This window comes from Microcebus murinus, chromosome 14 (assembly GCF_040939455.1).
Source record: "Microcebus murinus isolate Inina chromosome 14, M.murinus_Inina_mat1.0, whole genome shotgun sequence".
In the NCBI taxonomy this organism is placed as follows: Eukaryota; Metazoa; Chordata; class Mammalia; order Primates; family Cheirogaleidae; genus Microcebus; species Microcebus murinus.
This window is the reverse complement of record NC_134117.1, coordinates 25713430-25732194: the sequence shown is the minus strand read 5'-3', so window position 1 is coordinate 25732194 and position 18765 is coordinate 25713430. Positions and strand designations below refer to the sequence as shown.

Genomic DNA, 18765 nt, shown 5'->3' with positions numbered 1-18765 from the left:
GCGCTGCCTTCCCAATTCCCAGTGGAAAAATTCTGCGCGAAAAACTAATTCTACTTTTAATAATCTGTCATCAGGACCAGAGGCAGTCATAAATTATATGGGAGCGCGTGCGAGAGCGCGCCACAAGAGGGAAATCAGGGCGAAAAATCAAAGCCCAAGTTTGACAAACTTTCCTGAAGATAAATAATAACTTACAAACAGGATTAGTTGTAAAGTCACGCTCCGGCGCGCAGCCACCGCGGCAATCACGTCTGCCGAGGGCCGCCACCGCCGAGGCACCTGTCACCGGCCGCCACTGCCTCTGAGCCTTCCTCCCCGTCCTCCTCCTCCTCGCCTTCCTCCCCTCCTCCTCTTCCTCACCCTCCAGCCTTCCTCTTCCCTCCGCTCCCCCCCTCCTCTTCTTCCTCCTAGTTGTCCTCAGCTTCCTCCAGGCCGTCTTCACCCTCCTCCTCCTCCAGCCCTCCCCCAGCCGTCTCCCCGGGCCTGGGCGCCCAGGTTCACCTGCCCACCGGGCGACGGAGCCTGATTCCTCCCCTCCCCCGCCCCACCTCCGAGAGTCCCCAGCTGCCAGGACCAAGGTCAGAGCAGGGTGAGAGGATTCGCCAGAGCTCGTTGGCCGGGGCCGGGACCTCGAGTGAGGGCTCAGTGTGTAAAGCGGTATGTGGGTTCGGCCTCGGCCCCCGGCCCCATCCCAAACCTCCCTGTTCCCCGCCCCCACCAACCCGCAAGAAAGGAGACTGCCGCGGGCGGTGTGTGGGTGGGACGCAGCCCGACCCCTAAGTTTATTTGTCTGTGTTAGCGTAGGGTGGCGGCGGGGCCGCTCCGCCCGCCTGAGGGCCCGGCACCCCCAGCGCGACCCTCCCCCACCCACCCCACCCTCGCCCGGCACAATCTCGGCGCTGACAGCCGAGCGGGTGATAAATGCCGGCGACGCGGGGAAGGAATTGCGCAAAATAAAGAAGCATGTTCCAACAAGTCCTGTCAGGATTGTATTGATTTAATCATCTGCAGAAATACACATTCTGGATTACTGTAGCGTGCCCGGGTCGGGGAACTGGGCGAGCTGGCCTGCGAGGGCCGCGGAGGGCGGGGCGGAGCGGTGGGCGAAGGGGCGGGCCGAGCCGGGTGGCCACGCCCCTTGCCCAGGCCCCGCCCCGCAAGCCACCTGGCGGGAGAGAAACTGCAGGGGGCTGGGGCGGGGCGGGGAGGTTTCTTACCTAAGAGGTTAGGCGGTGGAACCTCTTAGGTAAGAAGAGGACTGCGGGGCGTCTCCTCCTGCGGCAGCCCCGCGAGGTGGGCCAGAGGTCCTCCGACCCTCGCAACGGCCACGTTGAGCGGTCAAGGGATCTCAGAAAGGGCAGCAAAGGCTGTGGGTGAGGCCTCCTCTGCCTGAGAATGTTCTCTCTCCTACCAGAGTCAAGACCTGGGCGGCAGGCTGGCGGGGGTACATCCAGGGGCGGAGGGCACTCCGATACCACCTCCTGGCGTGGCTAATCTGCACCTGCAGCTACTTTGGGGTGGAAGTGGGGGTAGAGGAGAGCCACTTCAGACAGCCCTCAGGGCGTCCACCTTGGCTAGCACTTTGTAGGTGCTCAAGAAAGGTTAAACCAACGAATATTGTAGCTCTGACTCCTGTTCCATAATCTGGGCCCAGGCCCAGAGTGAGGAGTTGGGGCAGGACTGGGTTTTTCTTTTGGTTGAAAACTTGGCCCTTTGGAAGAAACACACTCATGGAGGGATGGGATGCAAAGGGATGGGGAGAGGAGCAGCTCCTGAGAGTGGGAGAAGCTAAAGGGAAATTGAGGAGGAAAGAAATCCATTTATTTATGACTGATTTAGTATATTTTATATCATGGAATCCTTCCAGTAACTTTAAAGGTCTATTAATATCCCCTATGATACAGATGAGAAAGTGAGGTTCAGAGAGGTCAAGTGATTGGCTCAATATCACAGTGTTGGTGGATTTGAAAGCCTAGCTTTGAGGCTAGGACTGTCACGCTACGAACCTCTCCCACAGTTATAGCCCTTGGGGGAAGTTAGTGTGGGTTCGAGAATTGTATAGAGAGGATAGTGGAGAGACAGGATGTGAGACGTACAGGCGAAGCCGACCTAGTGGGCAGTAAACCTTATCCACTCCAAAAAGACTGGGGTTGAGTGGTGCTTGAACCATCTTTAGGGGTTTTGAGAACTGTAGAAAGGAGCATCATTTGGGGGTGCAGGTGGGGGGTGGACCAGCAGAGAGAGTAAACTTATCACAGTGATTTCTAAAGGTACCATCAGTGCATTAGTCCCCCTCTGGGTAGGGAGGACTTCAGAAAAAGGGGAAATCATGGGAGTAAGGAATGTAGACCAGTGAAGGATGTGGAGCTTTATCTGAAATCAGAAATTGTTACCAAGGGTGTGGGGTGAGGTCACTCATGGTAGGAAAGGGAGACTTCATCAGAGTAGCTTTATCAGTGAGAAGCACAGCTCCTCCCTAAGTGACCCTCACCCAGTAGAAAGCCAAAAAGAGGCCGGGCGCTGTGGCTCTCGCCTGTAATCCTAGCTCTTGGGAGGCCGAGGTGGGCGGATTGCTCAAGGTCAGGAGTTCAAAACCAGCCTGAGCAAGAGCAAGACCCCGTCTCTACTATAAATAGAAAGAAATTAATTGGCCAACTGATATATATATATAAAAAATTAGCCGGGCATGGTGGCGCATGCCTGTAGTCCCAGCTACCCGGGAGGCTGAGGCAGAAGGATCACACGAGCCCAGGAGTTTGAGGTTGCTGTGAGCTAGGCTGACGCCACGGCACTCACTCTAGCCTGGGCAACAAAGCGAGACTCTGTCTCAAAAAAAAAAGAAAGCCAAAAAGAATAAGCAATAACTGAAAGCACAAATATGACAAGAAATAGTGAAAGAGACAGACCCTGGGGTCCCATGGACCACAAACCGAATTGGAGTAGATGTGAATAGCTGAACAGACTGGGAGTGGGAAATGAAGATATGATTTATTTGTAAATTATTTGTATCAAATAAATCAATTTATGATTTATAAATATCAAAGATATTTATTTATTTGTATGGGGTGAGGGGAATATCAGGAAAGTGGAGTAATAGAAAGAGGGGGTGAAAAGAGGAGAGAAGGGAGCAGGGAACTTCTCTCTGAGAGGGATAGGTGTTTGCCTCCACCCCCTTGTAGGAAAGGTGCTAACTCACTGGTTTCTCCCCACCTACACCCATTCTTCCTCCAAGAGAACTTTCCCTTCAGTGCCTGCCCCCACCCCCATGGACCTAGAAGGAATGGAAGAACAAATTTACTTAATCAACATTTTTTAGAGCTTACTTTCTCCAAGGAACTGTTCTAAGCACTTTATGTACATTAACTCAATCCTCAAAACAAGACTATGAGGTGGGTAATTGCATAGCTCCATTTTACAGGACAGGAAACTGAGAGCTGTATTAATTTGCTCAAGGTTACAGTTAGCAGTGACGAAACAATTGAACCCAGGCATACCTAACCGGGCTCTGAGCCCTCAGTGCTAACACTGGACTAGGAGTTAAGGGACTGGGCCTAGCTTCAGTCCTGCCATTGACACGCCATATGACCTTAGCCAAGATCTCCCCGGTTCTGGGCCTCAGTTTCCACATCTGTAAAGTGAGAGGATTGGGCCAATGCTCTCCCAAATCCCTTGCAGGCCCAAAGCGCTAAGACTCACAGATCTATGATCTCTCCCCCAACGACCCCAGCTCCCTGACCCCTCCCTCACCCCCTCGAAGCCCTGCGAAGCCCTGCGTCCGTCTGCCCCAGCCCCACGCGGAGCCTCGGCTCCCTGCCCCGCCCGCTCCCCGCGGGCCTGCGCGTGACTTTAGCGCGCGCGGCTCCGCCCGGAAGGTCACCTCCTTCATCACGGATTCTATTTGCATCCGGAATCGCATGTACATGAAAAATGTGTCCGCGTGCGGCCCCGACTGCAGACGCAGATGAAATTCTGTGCCGAGCCTGATGCGCGGTAACCTTTGCAGATGGCGCCGCTATTGCTGAGAAATGGATTGCTTAATAAAGCGTATCATCCGGCATATTTGCTGCTTGGCTAGCCAAATAGAAGTTGTTTTTTGCACAAATTTCCTTGTCAAATTTGTCAATGTTCATGTCATTTTTGCTTTAGGTCACAGAGCAAGGTGCAAATTCCTGGCATCTTTACTAGTTGCAGCCAATTTCGGCGATTTCGGCGGCGGTGACGGGGATTCTCGGAGGAGTTGTGTGCCCTACCCACGTGCGCCCGCCCATCGGCCCGAAGAGAGCAGCCCAGACACCTCCTCCCGGAAGCCCTCAGGCCTGGTTTGGAAGGGGGGGGAGGGCTGGGGACAGAGGGTATCTCCCCTTCTCCAGCACCCACACCCAGACGCCTCGCCCTCCCCAATCAGGAAGATTAGGGGGTCAGGTTAGAATACAGGGTGTACATCCAACTCTCCCTGTGCCACCTCCTCGCTCCAAGTGGTGGCTCTTTTCCTTTCCTTCTTTACCTGCCTGACTTTACAGTAGAAACTGAGGAATTAGTGGGAAGGGGAGCCTTCTTGTTCTTTCGTAGGAAACGCTGCCTCCCTGTACCCTAGCACTCCACCACACCGATGCAAAGCCAGACTAACCTCTCCCCACCCTGCAAGAGATTTTCTGAAGGGAGGCCAGCGGGTGGGAGAATAGTGCCCTGTTCCCTCCTTCTGGGAGCCCCATATCCACTTTGAGGCATGCTAGGTCTCTCCGCTTCCCGCAGGGGAATAGTGGACAAACAGGAATGTGGGCACAGGTATGAGGATGTGAACAACTACACCTTCCAGTAGGAAGAGCTAGATTTCTGCCATTAAAGTTCCAATCACTGGAGTGAGGCCAGGCCCTTTTCAAGCTGATCTTATGAAAAACAGATAATCTTAAGGGGTCACTGAAGGGTTTAGGTGGTCCAGAACTTGATGTGGGGAAGTTTATCAGATTATTTCCATCCAGCTAGAGTTAACAACTAGCACTGGGGAGTGCTTGAGAGTGCCAGGCTCTGTGCTAAACCCTTGACCTGGCTTATATCATAAAGTTTTCATTTCAACAACCCCTTGGGGCATTGACTAATATTATCCCCATTTTACAGATGCAGGATCAGCTCTAGGAGATGGAGCCAGTTGGAGAGTTTGGGTGGGGTGTGTGGGCCTGTCGAGGTAGGTGGGCTGAGGAAGGGGACAGGAGGAGGAGAGGGAGGAATAAACAGCAGGGAGAGGGTGCCAGAGAAGCAGGCCTGGCAGGGTCCCTGAATGCCTGTCCCAGTGTGAGCTCCCTGGAGGGGAGCAGATGTTGGAGGTATGTATGGACAGGGCTCCCTATGGGAATTGTGTATGAGGACAGGCAAGAGATTTAGGGACATATGTTGGGGAATGGATACTAGGAACAAGAATATGGGAAAGGGCATATTGTGGGTGGGTGTCTGAATGAGGTAGAAAGGGGAGAGGGGCAGGGAGCCGGCAAGTGGGGAAGGGTGTAAGGGCTGGTATGTGGGGCTGTGGGTGTGGATGTGGGCATGTGGGGACAGGTATGAGGGTGGGGAACATGACAAGGGTATGAGCTGACAGGTGAGTGGTAGCACTAAGCTCCAAGGGGCCAGCTATGTCTGTGTTGGCTACTGTATTCGCAGGTCCAAGCCCAGTGCCTGGCACATGGTAGGTATGTTGTTATGGTGGAGGGGGGTGGAGGGGCAGATTTATCATGAGATATTCCAGGGGAGTTTGGATTCTACGTTCAGCTGCTGTGCACTGGGGCAGGGTGGGGAATGGTCAGACTTGCTTCTCTGGAACTGGAGACCAGCCCGGGGTGGGAGCCCGGCAAATTGGGGGCTGCAAAGCACTGGATGATGGCAGGGAGGTGGGGTGGGGGTGGTAGTGGGGGAGGGCTGCCGTCAGATTATTAATGGCCATGCGTTGACTCAATTAAATCCAGCCTGCTTTTGTTGGCAGGCCTCCGCAATTATGCATCTCATTACGGGCGGCCGCCCAAATGCATCCTGGGAGGAGACCAGAACTCCAAATTAACTTTTCCTGGCGCTGCGGGGGCTGGTTGGCCAGCACCGCCTGCATGACAGCCAATCAGTGTTGGCTCCAAGGGGGGCGGGGTCAACAGAAGGGCGAAGGTGTAGGGTAGGCTTCCGGGCCTGGGGTGGGTCTAGACAAGATAAGCTGAGGACCTGTGTGTCCATCCGGAACATAACTCCCAAGCCCACCGCACCCCCATCTCCACCAAGGAGCCTGTCTGGATGTTTGGACTCAGGCTTAGAGGGGGTCTGAGCCTTGTCCTTATTCCCTTTGTGGGGGAGGTCACCCCAACAGTGAGCACAGAGAACCCAGGTGCCCTTGGCAGCCCACCGCCCATCCATGGATGACTGGGACTCAATTAATTTGACTGCAGAATTGTACCAAACCCACAAGAGCTCTGAGAAGTAAGGGGTGGCAGTGCAGAAAGGACATCTTCTGGTTGTGGGGAGGCCACTCTGGAGGTTGGCCAGCCTGGCTTCTGCCCTCCTGGGTGTCGCCAGTGTGTTAGGGTGTGATGTTTGTGTGTGGGTGTGTGTGTGTGAGCCTGCTTTCAGCCTGCCTCTGCAGTTACACCACCAGTATAAAGCGCTTCATTAACCTGTCAATCAAAGCCCGCTTCTCTCCAGCTCTCATGCTCTGCCCTGCAACAGTCCATGCTATATGTGCTCCTGCACGTTATCCCATCCTGGGACCATTTGGCATTGCCCAGACTCTCCCTACACAAGTGTGGCTCCTGTTGCCTCCCCAGGAACCCCTAAATATTCATGCCTTACCCAGAAGAGTCTGGGGGCCAGTGTTGCCTGTGTGTGATATGTGTGTATGTAGAACAGTATCTTATTATGTGTGGGGCCTTATTCTAAGACACATATGCATGAGAGATGACTATTCTAAAAACTAAAGCACCCTGGACTAGTATGAGGAGATCTGACTCTTAGCTATGTGACCTTGCACTTGTCACCCTCCCTCTCTGGGCCTCAGTGGCCTTTCCGCCTTAGGCAGCCTGGTTTGGACTGGAAACTAGATGATCTCTGATGTTCTTCCTCCTTCCAGCCTTCTGAATTCGGGTGAATGTGGCTGATTCTTGACCTTCAGAATTGTACACACATGTATATACAAGTGCATGTATTCTCTCCTGTCTGTTTTCCCTCTCTGGGAGCTGACTTGCAGGGGCTGGACCACCAAAGTCCAGAGGCTACCCCTGACCTGGAAAGGTTGTGTCTTTCCGAGAGTCCACATGCCAGCATCCACTGGAGTCCACTCCAGGAATAGACATACTCGCTCACATCCATACCTGCTTGCTATGACCAAACTCCTGCAGGCTGTAGATGTGCATGCCTAATATGGACACCTATGCAGAGGTACACCAAGTAGGTGTGGGCCCAGGCAATGGCCATCCTTATAGAGGGTTCCCCAAGCCCTGAGGGTCACCAGAGGATCCCAAGCTTCCCAGTTGGAGGCCTGGACTTGCTCCCACCTGCCAGGCCCGCATAGGGGGAAGAGGGGCTGTCTTCCATGACAGGGGAGGGCTCTGCTCACCCCACTTGTGGTTTCTTTATTGTGCGTTAATGAAACCCTGTTTCTTCTGGGTGTTTAATTCTTTCCATCTATTATGTTTAGACAACTCATTAACAATCATTCATTATAATTAGACTTCAATTTTAGGCTCCTTTCTCAAGGGAGGCAATGCAGAGCTTTTACACATTTGCATCATAAACAGCTTCCAAATCTCTGGGTGCCACCCCTGCCCTGTCCCACACTAGCAGCTTTCCCTCCTTTTCTCTCTTTCCTTCCCTCCCTTCTGGCCACCCTGCTCCAAATGTAGGGGTAAGGGTGGAAAAGGAGAACCGAAGTGTGCACATAGGATCCCAAAGTCCCTCACTGCTGACTCTAATGTGCCAATGCCAGGGATGGGCTTCCATAGAAACAGATTCCTCCCCCTGACCACCATGGAGTAGCACCAGGCCATTATACCCCCAAGTTCTCCCCAAGAGCCCTCCACCTGCTGGCTCTTTGAGTGTTCCCATGTGGATTCATACACACAAATATTTCTGCCCATGTAGACACACATCAGATACATGGCCACTTAGGCGGTGGCAGAGGGAGTCTCTTGTGTAAGGATTTTTCTTTTTCCAGCTCTAAACTGAGACATGGGTTCCCCACCACCACCACACCCCTCCCCAATTCCTTTATTTGTGTGTGTGTGTGTTTGTTTTTTATTTTTTTTGAGACAGAGTCTCGCTTTGTTGCCTAGGCTAGAGTGAGTGCCGTGGCGTCAGCCTAGCTCACAGCAACCTCAAACTCCTGGGCTCAAGCAATCCTGCTGCCTCAGCCTCTCGAGTAGCTGGGACTACAGGCATGCGCCACCATGCCCGGCTAATTTTTTCTATATATATTAGTTGGCCAATTAATTTCTTTCTATTTATAGTAGACACAGGGTCTCGCTCTTGCTCAGGCTGGTTTTGAACTCCTGAGCTCGAGCAATCCGCCCGCCTCGGCCTCCCAGAGAGCTAGGATTATAGGCATGAGCCACCGTGCCCGGCCTCCCAATTCCTTTAAGTTTAAAGACTCCTGTTCCTTTCAGGCTTTACTTGCAATATTGTAGGATCTCTATTTGATGAATGAATGTTTGTTGAGGGAATGAATGAATTTTAGTGGAAATGACTGCGCTTTAAAAAAAAAAATTAAACAATGGTTAGATGCCACAAAGTAGGTGGCAGTGCCTTAACTGTATGCATGTTGTCAAGCCTGAGGGCCTCTTCCTTCCTAGGCAAGGGGAGTGCTAAGCTTCTCTCTTTTCATACAGCACAGCATGGGCTTTATAGTCAGACAGACTTGGTGCCAATCCCAGCTCTATAGCTGACTAGCCCTGTGGCCTTGGCATCTGGTTTAACCTCTCTGAGTCTCAGTTTACTCACCTATAAAGTGAAGATAACAATGTCTACCTTGGAGAGATTTTGTGAGGGCAAAGGAAGATAACTATTTATTTTTTATTTTTATTTATTTATTTATTTATTTATTGAGACAGAGCCTCGCACTGTCACCTGGGGGCCAGGGTGTAGTGGCGTCAGCCTAGTTCACAGCAACCTCAAAATCCTGGGTTCAAGCAATTCTCCTGCCTCGGTCTCCCGAGTAGCTGGGACTACAGGAGCACACCAACACACTCGGCTAATTTTTCTATTTTCAATAGAGATGGGGTCTCGCTCTTGCTCAGGCTGGTCTCAAACTCACGATCACATGTGATCCTCCCTCCTCGGCCTCCAAGAGTGCAGGGATTATAGGCCTGAACCACTATGCCCAGCCTGAGATAACTAAAAATATAAAAGTACCTGACACTTTATAGGTGCTTGACCTATGGTAGCTATACTAATTAATGCAAGTGAATATTTATATTAATAATTTATGAGTAACTATAATAATAGTCCCCAGAAGAGGCCTCATGGGTCATCCTGTGCAACGTCATTTCCAGGAGAGCAGTCTTTCCTATGGCGTCCTCAGTGGGTGCTGCTTGAATATGTCAGTGGCGGGGAGTTCAACACTGTCCCGTTTCATTATTGGCCAGATCTCCTCAAGAGAAAGTTTTTCTCCAGATCCAGTTGCAATGACTCTCTTTTCAATCTTCCCCGTTAGCCCTGGAGCGGGCCTCTGGGGCTTCTGGGAATTTGCCTCCTGCTCAGCAGTGGCTACCCAGAGAAGCCCCCATCAGGAGTAGGGAAGAGAGAGCGGGATGGAAGGCAAATGCCACAATGGCGTGGGACAACTGGGGGAAGCAGGCAGAGAGGCTGATGGGAGAAGCAGGGGGTGGGGCCTGGCTGGACCCCTCAGAAGCTGTGGGAAACAGAGGGAGCCACAGGAGGGAAGACAGAGACAGAGAGGGGACACCGGGGGAGAAGGGTTTTCTATCAACAAAACAGCAGGACAGATTCTGGCTGGTCTCTGGAAACATCTTCATCCCGTGCCTGAGGCCAGCTCTGAGCTCCTTTTAGCTCATTACTGGCAATTAGTCCTCTGGGCCCAGCCTGGGGGAGGGGGACACTATTAGCTCTCACTCCCCTGGACATACATACACACACACACACACACACACACACGCACACACACACACACCATGAATCAAGTTGACAGCTTTGCCTGGGCCTGCCCTCCTTACCCTGCTCTGTGTGTGGAGTGGAAAGCACGTATCTACATGGATGTGTGCATGCGTGTGTACCCACGTGAATGTGTCATAGGGCAGAAAGTGTGAATGCACGGGTCTGGCCAGTGTGAATGTGAGATTGTGCAAATGAGCAGGAAGTATGTGTGCACTTGTAGGGGATATGTACATACAAATGCTTCGTGAGAAAATGAGTGAACGTATAACTGAGTATGTGCACGTGTTGGGGTGGGCACCGGGTGGGGATGGGCTGTGTGTGGCAATGCCTTGTGGGCTTCCCTGTCCATGAGAATCCTGGCCTGCATGGTTGATACTTGGGCTGGATTTCAGGGGAAGAAAAGGAGCAGGCAGCTCCTGGGGTTCCTGTCAGCTCCATCTCAGAAAGTCTGTCCTTTCAGGAGCTCCTTTCTCTGAAGTAGAAAACTAGGACCCCCTGGGATGATCCCTGGGGCTGGGGGGACACCCAGAATTTACTCTTCCTCCCAACCCTTTTCTTCCCAGGTGCTTTAGTCCAGCACTATACAATAGAGATACAATGTGAGCCACATATGCTATTTAAATTTTTTTTAAAAAAAGGTAAAAAGAAATAGATCACATTGATTTTATTTTTATGCTTTTTTTTGTTTTTAAATTTATTTTTTAACTTTTTAGAGACAAGGTCTTACTATGTTGCCCAGGCCAGAGTGTACAGTGGCCATTCACAGGTGTGGTCACAGCTCTCTGGAGCCTTGAACTTCTGGGCACAAGTGATCCTCCCGCCTCCTGAGTAGCTGAGACTACAGGAGTGCACCACTGAGCCCAGCTTAATTTCAATAAGATATTTTATTTAAACCAATATAGCCAAGCTAATATCATCTTAATATGCAATCAATATTTTGTAAAGTACTAATAACAGGACATTTTACTTTCTTATGCTAAATTCTTAAAAATTGGAGTATGTTTTTCATTTACAGCACATCTCTATGTGGACTAGTCACATGTGGCTAGTGGCCATCATATTGGGCAGGCCTGGCTTGGTTGGTTCCCAAAGGCCAGTGAAGGGTGGCGTTGCAGAGTGGGGGGTGTTGGAGGGAGCAGGGAGCAGTCGGGTCTGGAATCAGTGCACTCTTCATTCTCACACTACCCCAGACCCTGCCGTCTCGGGGTCTTCAGGCTCCTTTCCCCACGGCAGTCATAGCCTGGACTCATGGATTCAGTTTTGGAGTCGTACGCTAGGAAGTTCTTTCCTTTATCTCACTGCTGTGCTTCCTACTGGAGGCAACAGCTCATTCCCTCCAGTTTTGAATCCCTGGAGCCCCCCATTCTCATGAGTGCCCCCATCCTGCTTTGACAGAGACACTGTGGGGAGGGAGGAGAGACTCAGAGGCTCAGTAGACAGGGCAGTGGGAGAGATGGGAGGAGTGGGGAAGGGGTGGACAGGGCGCGTGGACTAGGAAGTGACCAGAGTAAAAGCAGAAGGTGACATTTCAGCCCCTTGGCCCCCTTATCCTTTAGAGTTTTCCTGCCTCTTCACCTCTCAGATTCCCTGGTCCCACCTAGACTGCTCCCTATCTTCCTCCCACCTCTTTATTTCCCTCATCCCTCAGCCTCTCATCGTCTCCGCCTCTTGGCCTCACATCTCTGTCTCTCAGCTTCACAGCCCTTCACCTCCTCAGCTCACTTCCCGCTCCCACATGTCATCTTCCTCATCTTCCAGGAGCCCTGCAGCCCAGGGCGCTGGCCGGGGAGGGGAGACCTGCATGGGGTGTGAGGCCTGAGCCCATAGCGTCTCCAGGAGAGAGAAGGAAGCAGGGCCCTCCCTGTCCCCTCCCCTCCTCTTACTCCTCCCCACCCCTCCCCCACGGGGCTGCAGGGATTCCACAGTCTCGGGGCTGGAGGGTCTCGGGGCCCCTTGCTAATGTAAGGTTATTGTAATTGATATGAAGGTAATTGATAATGTGTTACGGTGAATAATGTCTTCAATTTTCTGCTAAATCCCATTTTTGTAGCCATCTGGGCTCCTCCAACTGCCCCCCTGGGACGCTGGGTAATAGAGAGTAATTATTCTCAAGTCATTTACTTTTTCAAAGTGTTTAGTGCTTATCTGTTTTACAATTAAAATGGAAACGACCCTGATTCACTTCCTTTCTTTTTTATTTAAATAGCACTCACCCCCCCACACACCCCCACCACACACTCTCAGTTACACACAACCACACAGGCACACAACCCTCACACACACACACACACACACACACACAGTCTCCTTGTATGCGGCAACATGTCCACATTCAAAGACGCAGAAATACATGCACATTTTCTTTGTTAGTCACACATACAGCGCACATATACAACAACTTGACATTCACCCAGGGACACAGCCTCAGCGGCGTACCTGCCCTTTTGCCATTCTCCTCTGGAGTAAGAGCACTAGGTGTGAGCACTGTCAAGAGGGGCGGGGGCGGGGCGAGTCACCTTGGATGTGTATGTGAGTGTGCAAGTTTATGTTTGCATATGGAAGGTGAGCATCTGTGTACACATGAGTGTGCTCAGGCGGTGGAGTTAGTATGAGGCTAAACATGAGCAAACATAAAGCAATAGTGGAGAGCAAATGCACAGCCTCACTTCTGTGTTTGAATGTGAGTTATTGGTGTGGGCAGGTGTGTACGGCTTGAGCGTTCACACTCAGTTACACATAACGAAGCCCCCTGTTGTGCAGTCCCAGCTTGGACACAGTCCTCAGGGAGAGGTGAGACCAACTCCAGAGGCCGTGCTGAGATGGCCCAGGACCCAGACAGAACCTCCTCCTCAGACCATGAGATCTGAACTGTTTATTGCCACCAAAAATGTCACAGGCAAATGTTCCATGCAGTAAGTACCAGGAGACCGCAAGGGAAGTTCCAAGGCACGTGGTGAGACCAGCCCTCCTCCTGGATCCTCCAACTGTCCTTCCTGTCCCAGGACTCTCTCTGTGACCCCCTCACTGGCCTCTCCACTGTGTGGCCCCCCTGAGGCCCTCACAGGCCCCTCACTGAGCCCTGGTTCTGGTTGGAGGTATGGAGGCAAGAATGGTCCTCAGTGACCAGGCAGCTTCCTCCCCCAGCCCTGCCCACTGGAGGCGCTCTATGGCCAGAGACTTTGCGGGTTGTGAGGCACTGGCCAAAGCACAGGAGCATATACACCCTGATCCTTCCACGTGACCAGGCATGACATCCCTCCACTGTCACACAGGCCCAGGGGAGGACTAGTCATTAGACTACTTTGGTCTGTCACTCAGGTGACCTGTGGAGAAGAGAGGTTCAGGGACCTGCTTCCCATTGTACAGATGGGGAAACTGAGCCACAGCATGAGCCAAGAGGACCATGGAGCCCCACCAGGCATAAAGCCAGCACTGGGCCCAGAAGGCCTAGCTGCTTTGCCCCAACACTGCTGTCCCCAGCATCTCTAGCTTCAAGCTCCCCATGCCTTTCACCCACTCTGCTCTGGACAAGCGCCCAGTGGCATGAAGTGCAGGGCCCTGCTCTTTGTGGGCAAGACAGCCCAGTACCAGATGGGCTGACCAGGCAAGCGCCTACTAAGGTCCAGAGGAAACCAGGGGCAGGAGGAAGGCCTAAGCCAGCGGGCGCTCTTAGCAGAGCACGCCTGCCACCACAGCACACCTGGAAAGGCTGTGGCTTGTCTTTAATTTTGCTTTTTTAAAATGGGTGGGGGTGGCGGGCGGTGGCATTTATGGGTGGAGGATGCGCCTTCCTGTTTTTTCTCGCTTCTCATATTATCTACTTGGCCCTCCTCCCTCTCTCTCTTGGAGTGCCCCTTCCATGCGAGTCTTTTTTTGGTCTCCGTTCCTGTGTTTTGTCTTGTTCTGTGTGTCTTTTGCGCGCTCCCCCCGCCCCCGCCTGCCTGTCTCTCTTCCCAGTCCCTTCTCCGTCTGTCTCCCCCTTTCCGTGGGTGCCGGTGTGTCCTGCTGGGTGTCGTCTGTCTGTCTGTCTCTCCCCCTTTCCAGGTCTCCACGCCCTGCCGGATTGGTGTCTCTGTCCCCGCCTCCGTCGGTGCCTCTCTGTCCCTGTCTCTGCCTCTCCCGCGGCCTCTGCCCTCGCACCTTCGGAAAGTAAACATTTAATTTTTTTTGCTGTTAATAGATTTAATGTTCATTTGTTGGTAGCCCAGGGGCAGAAACGCGTGACATTTCAAATAATTGTTGTTTCAGGGGTATCCTCTAGAGGGAAATGCGGCGAAAGTGTGGAGAAGATTTAAGCAAATGACTGTGTCAGCTTCTATTTACTCCTGACAGGATCGCCGGGGGCGCGGCTGCGAGATAACCATTAGCGCGGCCGCCGATAAAGCGGGGACGCTGCGTTTCCACAGGCTCCGCGGCCATTACGGGAAAGTTAGTGTGAAACATGTTAAATTATCCCCAAAGTGGAGGGAGCGGGGGAGGCGGCGGGGGAGGCGGCGCCCGGGAGAGCCGACGCGCCTCCGCCGCGGCTGGAGCGACGACGCGCCGGGCCGCGCGGGGTGACCGCGCCGAGCGCGCGACGCCGCCGTCCACCAGGGGGCGGCCGCGGGCGGCCCGGGCCTCAGTCTGCCCGCCGGGAGGGTGGGCGGAGGGGCCCGCCTGCGCCTCCCTGCGGCTGCGGGCGGCCTCCGCGCCTTCCTCGCACCTGCCGGAGCGCCTGGCTCAGCGCCTGTCCACGGAGAGACGAGTAGGCGGGATGCGGGATGGGCCTGCACAAATCAGCTCCATGGGGCCACAGGAAAAGGCCTAATTGTGGGGCTCTAGCTGAGGTCTGGGCCCCTCTTTTAGGGCCTCTTTCTGTCCTTAAAAGGCCCCCCAGGTGTTTGCAGGTAACATGCTTGCACGCGCCAGTACCTAGGTTTGTGCAGCTCCATGAGATGAGACCCGAGTTCACTTCTCAGATCCGCCTGTAAGCAATTGGGTGGCCCTGTGCACGTCCTCTGGACCTCAGTTTCCCCATTTGCAAAGTGGAAATAATAAGATCTGCCCCACATACCTCACTCCTTGAGGATTAGTTGAAGCAATGAGGCCATGTAAAAGTTACCTGAGAAACCATTAAATGCAGTACAAGTGACAAGTATTGTAATTATTGTCTATTAGTTATTGTTGACCTTCTGCTAAATCCACAGGGAATATCTGCACAATGCCACCAGTGGATGCAGCAGTGACTGGGAAATAGGATCCCAATCACTGTTCTCGAGTCTGGGGCTTGTCTTTCCCACGCCTCCTAGCTTTGCTCCTGTTGAGCCATACTTGGGGTAAGTAAACATCTGCGGGGTAGCCTGAAGGAGAAAACACTGTTCTAGGCTAGTCCCTCAACAGCATACTTAGCTTGCAGCACGCTTGGACTGGAGCATGAGCAATACTGGCTGGCAGCTCTGTCTTGGGGAGGGGTAGGGACCTTGTGGGGCAGGAGGGAGGAGAAGGAGGTAGAGGGGACCACCTTTCCCCTTTTAGTAATGGAATCTACAGACAGACTTTCTTCCTATCTTTCTTTTTTGGAAAAAAAAGCCCTTAAATTTATTGAGATTGTGACATCATTTACATTATATTTTAGGTCTTCAAATGCAATCTGTGGTGCAATGGCAAGTGAGTGCCTTGAAGAGAAGCATAGTCACCATACCATCTCCAACACATTGTCAGGGTTCCAGGAGCTCTGAAGTTCCCCAAAATTCACCCAACATTTTTGAAGTTCTCCTGAATGCCAGACCTACTAGATTCAAAGGCAGATTGAGACTACTTTTGCCTTCACTTTCGAAGAGGGAACTGATGTCTGCAGACCACGGCAGTGCCTGGTGAGTGCAGAGATAGAAGCACCTACAAAGTGGTGCATATTCAAGGGGGCGTGTGGACTGACTCCCTGAGGATGTCTGGGTGGGTTTCTTACAGCACCTGACATGGCATTTGACCTGGGGCCTTGCAGAATGGGGCAGAGACTTTATCAGGTGGTAGAAATAGGATACTACTACCAATAACAGTCCATGTTACTCTGCCAAACAACAAAAGCACCAGTGATAGTGCTTACTCTGTGGCAGGCACTGTGGCTGGCACTTCACACTAAATGCCACATTTAATGTGTTATAACAACTCTCTGAGGCAAATGCTCTATGTACCTTACTTCACAGATAAGGAAACTAAGGCCCAAAGAGACACAGTAACTTGCCCAAGGCCACACAACCAGCCTGGCATTGAGACTAAATGAAGCAGAATGCCTCTCTCCTCTCCTCCCACCATTCCAAGACCAACTGCAAAGAGGCTGAATTTGCCTTTGACAAAGATCATGTGCCTCCCTCTTCAACATCTCATTCATTCAACTATTTTCTGCATTTCTGCTAAGTGCCAGGCATTGGGCTGGTGCTGGGGGTACAAAAATAAAATGTAGATCCTGTCTTCAGGGAGCTCACTGTCCAGGGCAGAAGACCGGAAGACCTACACAGGTTAATCAACGACAAAGCAAGGTGCAAGGTGCAAGTCTGAGAAGTCCAAGGTGCTCAGGGCTAACAAGAAAGGCTCAAACTCAGACATGGGGGCTCAGAGAAGCTAGGGCACAATTTGGCAAGAATTGAGTCTGAGTGAAAGGAGGAGTTTGCCAGCCAAGGAGGTGGGATGTGGAATTCCAGACAGAGGAAGCAGCAAAGCAGAAAATCAGAGATAAGAAAGAGCATGGCCCTTTCTTCCCAAACAGGGGTGTGCCATGTTTGAAGAAGGTGGGGGAGGTGGAGGAGTGGAAACTGAAGAGGTTGCCAAGAGCCAGGTCATGTCATGTCCATTAGGCACACTGAGGAGAAGGGATCAAACTCAATGCACAATCTTATTATTTTCACTGAGTAAGTCAGATCAATTAAAGATCCCTCCTTCATACAGGATCTCAAATCTAAAGGCGTCTTTCAATATCTTATAAAAATTAGAAAGTTTTTTCTTTTTATTTTAGTATATGGGCCACCAGCCCAATGGGTGGCCAGCCCAATGTCACCTTAATTCATAAGTGGTTTTCACTGGGATTTGGCATATCATATGATTTCTTCATCACAGTGCATTGTCTCTCCAACATTGCTAGGACTTGCTTAGCTCTTTCCACAATGGGATGCCTTGAGCCCACATGTTGGGTCACACACTGGCATGGGGGCACAACGGTGGTGGGCTGTCCTGGCTCACCTCTCCTTTTGACGCCTCTCCTTCGGGTTCTGTATACACTATCTCTCACCTCTTTGTCCATTTGGGCTGCTATAACAAAATACCATAGGCTGGAGAGCTTATAAACAGAAATTTATTGCTCACAGTTCTGGAGGCTGGGAGTCCAAGACCAAGGTGCTGGCAGATTCAGTGTCTAGCAAGGTCCTGCTTCCTCATCAATGGACATCTCACTGTAACTTCACGTGGCAGTAGGGGCAAAGGAGCTCCCTCCAGCCTCTTGTAAAAGGGCACCAATTCCAGTCACAAGGGCTCTTCCCTTATGGCCTAACACTTTTTAAAGGCCCTACTCATACTGTTACTTTTGGCGGGTAGGATTTCAATGTGTGAATTTTGGGGAGACATAGACATTCAGACCATGGCAACCACTATCCTTGAAGAATGTCTCCTGTGGACACCACCAGTAGACTGCTACATGAGGTACCCACTGAAGGTCAGTTGGAGAGTTAACTGACTCTCATTGGAGACTTCAATTTTCAGAAGAGCTGACAGAAATGGAGCCACAGACAAAATACTGGAAAAGTGGCTACACGGAACCAAAGAGAGGACCGCAAGCTCCCTGGGGGAAGTCACATGAGGAGATGCTGTCTGTTTTCCCTGGTCCTCCTCCTCTTCCTCCCTGCAGACATCACAGCAGAAGACACAGGGGAGGAGAAGGGGTGAGAGAGAGCTCACTACCTCTCCCCACCCACATTTGGGCTCTTTCTTAAGAAAGAACTTTCTACTCAGTGGAGCCACCTGAAACAAGCGTACCTCAAGAGAGAGTGAGTCTCCTGCCCTGGAAGTGTTCAAGTAGAGGCTAAATCGCCCTAAAATGGGACTATTGTGTGGATGAAAACCTTGACTTCTAGAGTCACTTGGAGCCCCAAGACATTCTTCCCCAGAGGAGAATGATTTCAGATACTTTCAGGAGGAATATTTTGACCAAGAACATAAAAATGACTCAGGCTGGACACAGGGAACCCTTAGGATAGACACAGGGTCAACAAAAACAGGGGCAGCCTAGGTTCTCCTCCCCAAAGTGTGTCTCCCCTCCCCTACTTCCACGCCTACAGGTTCTCCAAGTGATCCCCGTCTTCTCACTGTGGTTCCAAAAAATGAACACAGATCAGGCAAGGGGCATGCAGAGGGAGGAAGTAGACACAGTTTGTAGATGCAGGACACTTGGTATGTCACCATCAAATGCACTGTCACTCCCAATACTTCTGGATTTAATCCTGGATAGCTCCTGGGGGACCAGTGCCTTGTTCATTGCTGTGCCGTCTGTGCCAGAGATGGACCCAGAGAAGGCACACAGAAAGCAGCTTGCTTGCTTTCTACTGTCTTAAAAAAAGATGTATATTCACTGTAAAAACTGTAAGCTATATAGAAAATATAAATAAA

At 51.7% G+C, this 18765-nt stretch overlaps 1 non-coding gene across 1 annotated transcript; it reads right to left on the bottom strand.

Annotated features, from left to right (window-relative positions):
- Positions 1-8726: 8726 nt before the first annotated feature.
- On the bottom strand, positions 8727-8852 carry LOC142875823 (U6atac minor spliceosomal RNA). The gene has a single exon (XR_012923105.1). It is a non-coding gene; the product is annotated as a U6atac minor spliceosomal RNA (small nuclear RNA).
- Between the last annotated feature and the right edge of the window lie 9913 nt (positions 8853-18765).